The sequence below is a fragment of the Anas acuta genome, chromosome 1 (genome assembly GCF_963932015.1).
Source record: "Anas acuta chromosome 1, bAnaAcu1.1, whole genome shotgun sequence".
In the NCBI taxonomy this organism is placed as follows: domain Eukaryota; kingdom Metazoa; phylum Chordata; class Aves; order Anseriformes; family Anatidae; genus Anas; species Anas acuta.
In genome coordinates this window covers 62683349-62695395 of record NC_088979.1, presented here as the reverse complement: position 1 = coordinate 62695395, position 12047 = coordinate 62683349, and the positions used below count along the sequence as shown (strand labels likewise).

Sequence of the window (12047 nt, the reverse complement as noted above, 5' to 3'; positions counted from 1 at the left end):
CGTGGAAAGGGTCACGAAGGGACCGTGGTGGTTGCAGGTGTTGAGGTCACAGTCTGAAATGAGGGACTTTGGGCAGCCAAGTCTCTCAGTAGTGCTGCATGTGATCTGAGACACAAAGCTGTAAATTTTTTGTGGTGAAGGTTGGCTGCTACCAGGGTGGTGCTGCATCCGTAACTTACCCCTTTTCAAAGGATAAAACCAAAAATCTCATTTTCATTGTGCTGGTCCTGGTGACTATAGGATTGTTTGGGTTGTGAGGATTGTTTGTCCGTAGGCTGCGCTGCCTCTTTGGCTCTCAGTTTTGCTGTGCCTTCTTGGCTAATTCATAGAGAGCTGTGTAGTTCAAGGCGTTGTGAAAGGCATTAAGCTTTTCTGTGGGAAGCTGAGAGTCTTAGGTGAAATCAGGCAACGGCTATTTGCTTAAGTGCTCGTGTACTAGTCCTTAAGCAGATTGATTGCCAGGAGAGAAAGTAGTTACTGCCCTTCCACCATTGAACTTGGTACAGAACAAATGTTTGGGAGGATTGCTTCTGCATTTCTGTGAGGGTCAGGAGGGGCTCTCTCATCTCTAAAAAAACTTCAGCCCTCCCTCGGTCTAATAATTCTAAGGTTGATGGGGGAAATCCGTTTTGCCTTGAGAAGACGGCCTTCTTAACGTTGGCTGTTGGGATTTAGTGCCTTGTCTGAAGTGGTTACCCATGGGAGTAAGTAACTGCAACTAAACGTGCTCGCTGCATAATGCTGTAAAAGGATTTATCCCCATTTAAATGGGGCATAAGGCTGTTGCACGGGTATTTTTAGCATAACTGAGTTTTCCACCTCGTGTCTTTCTATATATAGACAAATATCATGGTAAACAATTATCTAGGAAATGTAACATCTTCCTTATTAAGGTGGCAGTGATCTTCTAGTGTTTCAAAGTTAGTGGACCAACAAGTAAAGAAAGAAGAAAAGTGACTTGCATCTCACCCTGAATATATTTGCGACTTCTCGAGCTTGTTTCTGCACCTTAAGAAGGTAACAAGTACAGCTTCAACTGATGCTGTGTAGGTAAAATGAAGTGGCAACTTGCACTATTATTCATTGTAATGCTAAAATCTATTTAAGGCTCCAGTCTGGCACCCTCCACAGTGGAGGGTGTGGAATAGTAAAGCGGTGGTAAAAAATCTGCATAACCTATTTCAGCTCAGCAGTGGTTGGTAGCTGTTGTGTTGTGTAGCTGAGTGTGGAGACCAAAGGACAGTTTCTCCAAGGAAGAGGAAGAAACCCAGGCAGCAGTGGAAAATAGTTCAGTGAACTTGGGTCTTGAAGAAATGCAGGATGCTTGCATTTGGGGCTGCCAACCTGACATGACATTTTCCACGAATTAATCATTTTTTACTCAAAGGAAAGTTTAAATATGGAATCACGAAATCATTCAGGTTGGAAAGCCCTCCAAGATCACCTGGTCCTACCACCCCCCTACCACCAGTGTCACCACTAACCCATGTCCCCAAGCACCACGTCCATCCCTTCCTTGCACACCCCCAGGGACGGTGACACCACCACCTCCCTGGGCAACCCGTCCCAGTGCCTGACTGCTCTTCCTGAGCAGAAATGGCTCCTCATTGCCAACCTGAAGGCAGTGACTCAGCTTTTGGAGTGGGTAGAGGTAAATTCTCATGTGTGAAACCATTAAACATATGCTCAGAGCCTCTGATACCAGGAAGCGAACTTTTGTGTGTTTTTTTTTTTCCTTCTTCTGGAATTAATACATTTGAAGAAAAAAAAAAAGTGCTTTCTAATCTCGGCCATGAGAACGAATAGTGTTTTCTTGTCTTCTGGTGGAGGTGATTATCTGCTGGTCAAAGTACCAAATGCTCTTACATCAGGACCTTATATAAGTGCTGGATATTTTAGCTTCGCCGTTTCCCAGCAAACGCTCTTGAAAACTTTCAACTGCATTGAAACATTCTCCATTTTCTTAAAAAAAAAAAGGCTGAAAATGCATTCTTTATTCCTTAAATTTACTAAATCATTGGGTCCTGTGTTTGTGGGTCTCTGTTCCTCCTGATGCTGACCTCCCTGGGTCCCGTGAGTGTCCCTGGGGCTGTCCTGACACGGGTGGGTGCCCCAGGCTCAGCTCCTGGACATCTTCACCTGGGTTGGTTTATGGCTCCTGGTTAGGGAAGGCTCTCCGTGCAGACACTGAAAAGGGTTTTCAGCCTCCAGCAAGATCAGAAAATACAACGTTAAAACAAAAAGCTTCTAAAATATCATTGGTTTTGTACAGCAGGTGAAAACTCTTAGAGCAGATGGGCACTGTAGAGTTCAAATGGACCTCCAGAGGGAATCCTCTGTCTTTTCTCCATCCATGACCGATGAGGGACCTGTGGATGTCCATTGTAGAAGTATAAATTCTGTTTGAAGTTTTCTTACGCTTGTGTGAGAGCCGAATTCAATCTCTGAGTAGCTCACGGAGCAGTTTGTCTCTTGGGGAGGAGCGGGAGGATGAGGCGAAATCCACTTTGGGTTGTTAAAGGGTACTTAATGCCTTTAATTTTGCGACAATTCCATTGTGGGTACATCCTCTGCAAACTGGTGGTTGGAGAATGAATCTCAGGCTTTTTGTGTGTGAGAGGAAGAAGCCTGGACCCTTCCAGTACCGGGGATTTATCCCTCGTGGGGTTGAATCAAGGGGAAGGTTGTGAGGTGGTTGGAGGTAGTAACAGGTTATGTTTTATTAAACCTGGAAGCTGCTTGCACGTTCTGGATTTTAAAACATTTACTAAAACCTACACAGTGTCTTTGGCTTCTCCAGCCTAGTGGACTGGTGACCGAATTTAGGGTCCGACTAAAAGCTTTGTTTGGGAATAAAACCAAAACAAATCCAGCTTCCTTCCTCCCCCTTCCTAGCCTCTACCAAGGGAAAGCAACTTCCCTGAAACTTCAGATGTTGTTTTCCTCCTATAGAAGAACTTCTCTGGGTGAAAGTTTTGCAAAACGAAATGTGAATCTTTAAAATTACTAAGAGCTATTTGTTTTTTTTTTGTTTTTTTTTTTTTATGTCCCCCTATTTTCATTTCTCGAATTTGTCATGGATCATTGCCAAGTGTTAAATACTTCATGGATTTAGTGGAGAGTGTGAGGGCTTGGAGTGTTCCTTTTATTTTTTCCCCCTTTTTCTCTCTGAAAGGGCAAAAAAAAGCGTAGTGTATCTGGATTTTCGAGGTCTTCCAAGGAAAGAACAAAAATGTTGAAGACTTATAGAGTGCCCTTACTTGCTCTCCTTCTGGGTTTGATCAGGACTGCTGCTCTTCAGATTTACCTCCTGGACCTCAGATGTCTTCCTTAACCTTCTTCTTTCTGGCTAGAGACTCGGCATTTGCTGCTTGTTGCCTCTCCCATGGGGAGCACTGGGGCACGATGCAGATCCCTTCGGTAGCCCAACAACTGGGCCTTGCTCTTCCCTACTTGCTGGGGTCTGTATCCATGTGTCTGCATCACCAATATCCCAAAAGGATTCGTAGGATGCAAGAGGGAATTTTGGCTGTGCCAAAGGGGAGGAAGGTTTGTGTATGCATGAGTACCTGGTGGGTTTGAGCAGGTAGCACCCACTGCAATGTTCAGTGTGTGCCAGTGGACAAATACTGGATAAAACTTCTCATTTTAGCCACGTGCGACGTATTTGTAAAAATCCTGGAAGTTCATTTGGGAAGAAGAAGTATTTTTGCCATCACGGGAGGAGGGGGGCTCTTCTGGCAATTCAGGTCCGCATCCCATAAGACGCGACCTCAAATTTTCTTTCTTTGTTTTTTTTTCACAATGACTGGGGGAGGAAATGTGCGGTGGTCATTGTGCTTGTTACTCAAAGGCATTTCAAAACCCATTTAGAAGAAATCTGCCGTGCGAGGTGGTTCAAAAAAGGAACCTCGGGCTTCGGAGAGCGTGGGTTACGGAAAGAGGGATTTTCGTTTCCCAGGGTCTGACCCCTCCCTCGTTCATTTGGGACTGGAGGAATGAGGTTTGAGCGACTGCTGACTGATTTGCCTTGCTTTTAAGTTTCACAGGGCTCTCGCAGTGCAAATATTGGACTTCTGTTACGTGCTCCTGTGCCGGCTGCTTGTGTGGACTTCTTGTGCTGCAAGCAGCAGCTCCGACGAGCCAGACGCGCTGACACTGGGGTTTTAAGCTCCTTAAAAAGAGGAGAGAGGCGACGAAGTTTATTTTTCCTACTGTTCCCAATTTCTTCTAAAAATATGTCTGTTTACAAATTGTTTACAGCTACTTACTTCTGTTGGAGAGCTCTAGAAGGGAGCAGCGAGCGGGAGCCTTTTCCAAGGGTTGTAGCCGCCTCTTGCTTGCGTTTCCCAGCTGGTGCCCGAGTACATCTGGAATCTATGAAATTCCTTTCTTTGTTCCTCATTTCCTGCCTCATTCAGGGCTGCAGCGCAGCCCTCTGAAAGCCACGGGGACGGCTCTGAGGATCTTCTCCCGAGCTGTGTGTTTTAAAGCCTTTCCCGAGCTCCCGAAGGTGGTCGGAGGTTCCTGGTGTCTTACCAGCGCAGCCGAACCGTGGCCTGAAACTTGTAAGCCGGGAGGTTTCGAGTGTTTGGACAACAAATAGTTGTGCTGGTTTTCCTGGCGCTCGTTCAGCTGGGAGAGTTGTAGGAAGGAGGGTGGTAGGAAGAGCCGAAAAATCTGCTAGCTGCTACAAAAGCTCCCTTTCTTCGCCGCTCTCTCCATCCCCCCTGGAACAATCACCGGCCTGTGAGACCAAATGAGCTCTGTTTTGCAGGAGTGTGACATTTCACAGTTGCTGTCGGGGGCTGGCTGGAGGAGCTGGTGGCTGCCACGGAGCACAGGAACACAGCCTTGGAAATCCCAGCTCAGGGAGTGTGATATGTGGTGCCTAAACCAAAAACAAGCCGTTCCCCAGCACGGCAGTGTTCAAATTAAAGCTTCAATTGCACTGCTGCAGTTCACCTAGCAGCAGCTGAGCAAGGGAGGGAACAGAATTGCACTTATTTTTGGCAAAACCGCTTGTGTTTTCTTTCTAACCAACAAAGCATCTGACCCAAAAATGCATTTTTATGAATCTTCACATCCTGAAGCTGTCGGAGCGGCTAGCCCAAGCTCTCCAGAGCAAGAGGAAGCCCTCTGTCATCCCGCGGCTGCTGCCACCTGCAGAGTGACATTTTTTTTTAATGTCACTAGCAGAAAGTATATCATCGATGACACTAAAAGGCTTGTAAATACTTGCAGTTGCACATTATACTTGCTCCATGTTCTTCTAAGTAAACCCCAGGAATTGCTGCCTGTCTTTCCCAAGGTATGCAGAAGCATTTGGCTGAAATGCATCTTTCAGCAGAGCGTGTGGGTGCGTTACATGGTGGCACATCTCCTCTTTGAAGGTTCTCAGGTCTTCTGCAGCTGTATAAAAGTTTCCCTTTCCCTTTCCCTTTCCCTTTCCCTTTCCCTTTCCCTTTCCCTTTCCCTTTCCCTTTCCCTTTCCCTTTCCCTTTCCCTTTCCCTTTCCCTTTCCCTTTCCCTTTCCCTTTCCCTTTCCCTTTCCCTTTCCCTTTCCCTTTCCCTACAAAACCGCTTGAGAGGAGGGGGAAGAAAAGCCAAGAAACAACTAATTTTTATTCAGACCCATACTCCTGGCTGTCTGTCTGTGAGCACTGAGGCAGGAGCTTTTGACAGGGAATAAAAAGTGCCTGGGGGAATTCGGGATGCTGGGACAGAGCAGAGCGAGTTCAGTGCAAATGAAGCTCTAGCAGGCTGATAACCAGTTTGCTCTGACACCTGCTTTCGTGACAGCGTTCCAGAAAGTTGTGGGTTTGAAAGTAAAAAATAAATAAATAAATAGATAAAGTGAATGACTGTTTCAAGTCACCTTCAGGGCTGAATGTGAGTAATCTCTGTAATAGTCTAGGTGGAAATATTGTCGCCGTTAAGAGTTTTGCGGTAACGCCGACACGTTTTTGGTGTGCTGTTGCCTTTTTTTTTTTTTTTTTAAATTTTTGTGTTTATTTTTGGTGGCGTGCCTGGAGGAAATACTGAGCCCCTGCTGCCCTCCAGAGCTCCGGCTCTGTGCGAGTGGGAGAGCGCTGCCAGCCCCCTCCAAGAGTGCTACGGCCGGCCCCCAGAGCTGTGCTTTGAAGGTGGGATTTGGTTCCCTTCACGCTTCTGGAGGAGGCGGTGGTGGTGATTTATTGCTGCCTTTGTTGTTCCCTGGGCTGAGTATTTGGTGGCCTTGGGTGTCACGACCAAAACACTGATGGATTTTGTGGCGTGTGAGGCCGGGCTGTTTGCGGGTTTGGACAGAAGGAAGGCACGAAGAACACTCTGCTCATATATTTTGGATTCAATATTTTGTATTTTCGGCATTGTTTTGGACATGGATGTGCATTTCTAAGTGTCTGGTGGTGGGTTTTTGGCTGTCTTGACCTCTCAGTTTCCACCCCAGAGTTAAAATTTATGCAGTGAATGAGGCAGAGCATGGCAGGGGGCGAAGAGTATCTAGAAAATCCTGCAAGGAGCATGCTGTTCACCTGCTGCAGCCGTCCTCTGACTAGGAGAAGAAGCCTGTTCGTGTTGATCAGTAACCCCAATAAGGTTTCCTGCTTCTCTGCCCTAAGTCATGGCACTTGAAAGTGCCCGTGGTGGCGTGCAGAGCTGCCTGGGGAGCTGCAGCCCACCCAGCGTGTGCTAGATTTCTGGCTCGGTGGTGCTTGGGGTGTTGGATGATGGCTTTCTGCGGAGAACATGAGATTAACGCTAAAATAGGCCAGCATGGGATGAGGGTGACGACAGCGGAGAGCTGCGAAACATCGTTCTGAGCCAGTGGGTTGGCTTCAATTTAATCGGGGTTTCTATTTATTTAGTTAGTTTAACAGATATTAAAGTTCCTGGAACAGAAGAGCATCTTATCGAGAGCATGCCTAAAGTATTCCTCGGAGGAGTGGAGCATTTACTTGGCTGGTGATGGAAGGAAACGTGGATTTTGTTGTAGGGCCGTGGACTGAGAGCTTCTGGGGGAGACAGGGAAGGAGGCTGCGGCTTTTCTGAACTAAAACACAAGAAGGTGCTGCTGCAGGTCTTCTGAGGTATTGGTGGTGTCTCTGAAAGGCCTTTAGTTCACCCAGACTTTGGGATCCTGTCAGCATTTTATAGGTTTAGCCATGCTCAGCGTACTCCTTGCTGTTGGCTTGCGCTCTCTCAGCCCCAAGCCTTCAAGACACGAGGCAGTAAGTTTGACCTGGCCCACTTAGTTCATTTTACAGTCTTCTTAGTATTTTTTTATTTATTTTTTCCTCAGTTCATTAATACCATAATTAACCTTAATGAGTTTTTACACCGATTATTGGAAAGGCAGCCCGATTTAGGAAAGGCACTGAGGCCCTTAGCAGAGGTAGGTGCCCCACGGGCAGGCCGTAGGATTGGACCTGCCCCTCTCTGGAGGCAGCCAGCTCTCTGTTTCACCCCTCACCCTTAAAACTGGCCACCCCCGGTTCTGGGGTGGCCGTGCTGGGAATCCTGAGGGCTGGGAGGAGGAAGCAGAGCTGCAATAACAGCCAGCGGGGCCGCAGTTTTGTAACGCTGACTGTGGCAATAAAACGCATCCTGTGTGCTGGGGCAGCGGCCTCCAGCCCTGAGTGGGGAGGGCGCTGTGCCTGGCCTCCTGAGGAGGGCATTGCCAGGCCCTCTGTGGGTAAAGAGGTGCTGGGGAGGCACCAGCTACTCGGTAGCTGTTGCTACAGAGCCTAATTGATTGCTAATTGCACTGCTGGGGTGGCAGGGACGTAAATTCTGGTGAAGACCGGCTAACCTTGCGCAGCTGCGTTTTGTCCCTGCACTCATCCCTGTGTTTGGGCTCCGATCGAGCTCCGTGACATTTTTAGTGATTTATTCTTCTTCCCTTTTTCTGTGGTTTGAAAGCCAGGCCCGATTTTGCGAAGTTTCTGGGGCGTCTTCCTGCTTCTCTCCAGCCTGTGGCAAGCCTGCTCTTACACCATGTCAGCACCACGCTGGCGATGAGCAGAAGGGAACTACTAGCCTGATGGCCCTTCTGTTTCTCTTCTCTCCTCCCCTACCCCAGACAGAGAGTAGCAGGGCTTTTTTTAGGCTTTCCTGCAGCCTTTCAGTGGAAGTCGTGCTGAGGGAGTCCTCCCAACAGGCAATTCATGCAAAATGCTGTAGTCTGAACGCGTAGCGTGGAAGATTCACTTCAGAAATTAGCAGAGGCTGTTAAATATAGTTGACCTTCGGTCTGCATCAATAAATTGCTCTGATGTTTATCCTTATTTAAGATGCACGTTAAGTCTGTGCTCTGTGAGTTTAGCAATTTCGTGCTGCAGACCTTAATTTGTTTATACTTAATTTCTGTATACTTAAGGCTATCTTGTTTGTGTGAGAGCAGGGCGATGACACAGTCCAGCAAAGACCTAAGGAGACAGCACTTGGAGGGGAAGAAGCTTTTCACTGTTGTCATGTAAAAATATGGCAGAGGATCTCCCTAAACAGAGAGGCACAGAGAGCAAATTAGAAGCGTACACGCAGGTATTGACCAGTCCTTCCCAGAGTGGCCTTCCCAGCAGTACTGGGGCTCTCTGTGAGCTCTTGCACTGGAGCGCAGTTCTGTTTTTGGCACTCTCTGGGTTAGTTTAGGTGCTCCTTCCAGCTGAAGGGGCCAGCCAGGAGGTGGAAGTGGAGAGAGCTGAAAGGACATGCTTGTCTGGTTAAGTGGCTTTTTCCTCCCTGCGTTATCTCTTCGTTAGATGTCTTCTTGGGTGTGAGCAATTGGTAATTTGCACTTCTTGATGATAACAAGCGAGAGAACTTTATTGGAGGTAGCCCACATGATGCAGGTGGTTGTCATCAAGCATTTCTAATGGGGATCTGTCAGGGGAGTGAAGGAATGAGGAAAGAAGCTTGCTGTTAACTGGGTGTCCTTTTTCCTGTGAGCACCGTCACTGGTTCAAGCTCCTTGATGCAGCTGGATTCCTTCGCATATTGTTCGAGGTGGTTATTTTGCAGGTTTCAGCTGTACGTGTGCCCCGTCTCTTCCCTTTCGAATATAGGCTCAGCTGGCAGCATACCTCTGCTTCTGGAAGAAAAGAAGGTAGGTAAGGTCTGTGCTCAAAATTAGAAAGCTTCTAATCTACGAGACAGGCTTTGGATAAAGTTGTTCACATCTCCCATGCCTTTACGAAAAGGAGCAAGCCAAATGAGGAGGAGGTACCACGTACTCTGGTCTGGAAGTGGGACTGATAACGGGGAATGGCAGTCTCGATGCCACTTGAGTTCCACAGTTGGCAGGAGCCTAAGGATTTGTGGGGTTTTAGCTCTGAAATGTGGACATGCGTCAAGTTGGGTTAGCCGTGCCAGCGGGCGTTACACAACTCGGCTGGAATGGCCGACTGCTGGACAGAGGATATCCCGTGAATTTGAGAATGAAGCTTGCGGATGATAAATGCCAAGGCAAGAGTTAATTTAATACCCGCTTTCCATAAATAGAGGGAGTTGATTCATACAGTCAGGCTTAGAGAATACAGGAGCACGTCTGAGGCTTCGCTGGCCTCTTGCTGGAGATCACAAATGTGCTATATCAAGTGCTGAGCAGGCTGCAGAATTTGATCATCTTCTGCCCCTAGAATGGAGGTCACAAGGACAAAATGGGACAGGAGGAAGCATCTTTGTAATTGTTCTCTTTGCTGCTTGGATTTTAATACTGCAAAAAATGTCGTTGCTCTGCACACTTCACGTTTACTTATGATCTAGCACAAAAATTAAAGATTAGCAGCATGCTTGTAGAAGGAAAAAAAACTCTCTGTTCTGTAACTCAGATACAAAAGCAGCAAAGTGTTGGCAGAAGTTAAATCAAAATTAAAATGTTAGCTGAACAAATTTTGAAGCTTCAGATTTTGAAGTTGCTTGAAAGTTGTGTTTTTAAGGGTTTTTATATATCCCTATATAACTTACGGGCATACTATATATCTGCACCATATTATAAGTCCATAATTGTAATGTATAATCAGATAACTATATGTATAGGTCGTACATATTAGATGTTATGGTGAAGTGTAGCTTTTTTCCCTGTACTTCTCAAAACGTGAGTCCAGCGTGTTGGTAGGACTTGCAGCTTGGGCTTTTCTGAAAAAGAAAAAAAAGAGAAACCCTTCAGTCTACCCTAACCTTTGTTTCCTTAAAGTGTGTGGTGAGAAGCACAGCTTGCGTTCCTGTCCGAAATTTTCCATCCTACCCTTCAGCGGTCCTGTCGAAGGAGCAACCAGTTGAGTACTCCCTGTAGCCTGTCAAGAAATGCTGCTGTTTAGGTAGGAATTTTTAGAAACTTGAACGTGTGGTGGCTCAATAATACAGTCTCCCTCAGCCCGTGTTGAAAATGTAAGCGCGATGTATTTATAGTTTCTTCGGTTCTGCTCTTAAGGAATGCGCACGAAGTGCAGTTGTTGGGCTGCCAGCCCGACAAATAAACCCCCCTGGTGAGGTTCACGAGGATAATTCGTGTGGCTTTTAATGTTTCCAGTGCTATTTTCCATTCTTACGAATCTTGAACATGAATATTGAAAAGAATACGCCCGTGTTTTGCAAATTGCCCTGTCTGAGGGCTGGCAGACTTCACGGGTGGTTTGGGAGCGCTGATGAACCCTGTCCTGAGCGAGTGCCTTGGTGGGGAGCCTGGAGCAGCAGCCGTGTGATCTGGGGTGCTGTGCAACCTGCAATTTCCCTCTGCAGTTTTGATGCCTTCTTTGTTCCGCCCTGTGTTAATTATGCTATCAGGCTGTTGGATATTCTGCTAGCAAAATAACATTTGGCAGCAATTTCTTAATTTTTATTTTTTGCTATCCCATTTGGAGATTTGCATGAGTGGAAGAAATCCTGTCCGAGTGCCATGTTTTGGAGTCAATTTTTAAAAATTATCGAGCTCTTGTTATGTTGCCATCTGTTTTCCCCTAGCCTGAAGAGGAAGCAGCTGTTGTGAATAATCTCAAGACCGTATTTTTAATAAAGCCTAATAGGTCTGCTTACCTTCGCCTTGCATGTGCACACCAGAGTGAATGGAGGCTTGCATTTAGGACGAAAACGTGGCTTTCTGGTAGGAACCCTGATGAGTTTTGAGTTATTTAAGGGGGCTCAACAGCAAAGCGAGTGGAGGAGGCTGACTGGCAGAGAGCGTAACGTGGTGCCAGGGTGGTGGAGAGTTGAAGCAAGCCATGGGCTTGCTTTAAGCAGTGTTTTTGGCTTATCTCTGTGGGCAATTTCTTTGGTTGAAAAGCAAACTGGGATGTGTTCTCCCGCTTGCATCCTCTGCCTCACTTTGGAGTCAGACCTGGAGCCAAGAGACGAGGGATTTGTCTTATAGAAGCTGCCACTAATCGAGTGACATGCAAAAGTCAAAAAAAAAATTTTCCTGTGCTGAAGACTTTAATGTTCATTTTCAGTTTGCCTCCTGGGAAGGTGGCGTCTTGCTTCAGACCTGGTGAATCTCTTGCTGGTGGTGGTTAGAGGGTGGCTGGTTGTGCCCGTGCAGTGCAAGACAAATCCCAGTGATTTCTGTCATGAAACTTCTTTTGTCAATTTGTTTTCTGCCTGCTCCGGTTCCTTTTCCATGCCTGAATCATTCTTTGTCCAGGAAGGCCTTTGGGAGCTGTTTCCCCTCTCTGTATGCATGCGGCAGTGCTGCTAGGAGCAATACTGCCAGCAATATTTCCTCTCTTGCTTACTGGGAGCGATTTGTCTGCCTTACCTGCTGTGAAACGGGCCAGATGCTTTCCCTCTCCTGCTCAGTGTCGCTACGCCCTGGTTTCTGCCTGGCTTTCCTCCCCGTGTGCTGTCACAAAGGTAGGCGAGAGGCTTCTGAAATGCGTCGAGCGCTGATCTTTGCTCGCTGCACGGGTGCCCGGCAGTGTTTCAAACACAAAGTGCTGCCCACGGAGGTGGTGTGAGCGCGGGAGCGAGCTGGCTGGCTCGTTCTGCACGAGCACAGATGGAGTCTGCAGCAGGGCTGGGCTGGAGCCCAGATCTTCAGCTGAAGGAGCGAG

General features: G+C 47.2%; 1 protein-coding gene across 4 annotated transcripts in view; it reads left to right on the top strand.

The window, feature by feature from the left end:
* The window catches only part of RASA3 (RAS p21 protein activator 3), a 140990-nt gene that overhangs the window by 38472 nt on the left and 90471 nt on the right, over positions 1-12047 (top strand). Inside the window, exon 1 of one of the 4 annotated variants that reach the window (XM_068679139.1) lies at positions 9082-9106. The exons of the other annotated variants lie outside the window; for them this stretch is intronic. The gene's annotated coding sequence lies outside the window, so the exon portion shown is untranslated. Of the gene's footprint in view, positions 1-9081; positions 9107-12047 lie in introns of those variants that run through there. 4 annotated transcript variants of the gene reach the window in all.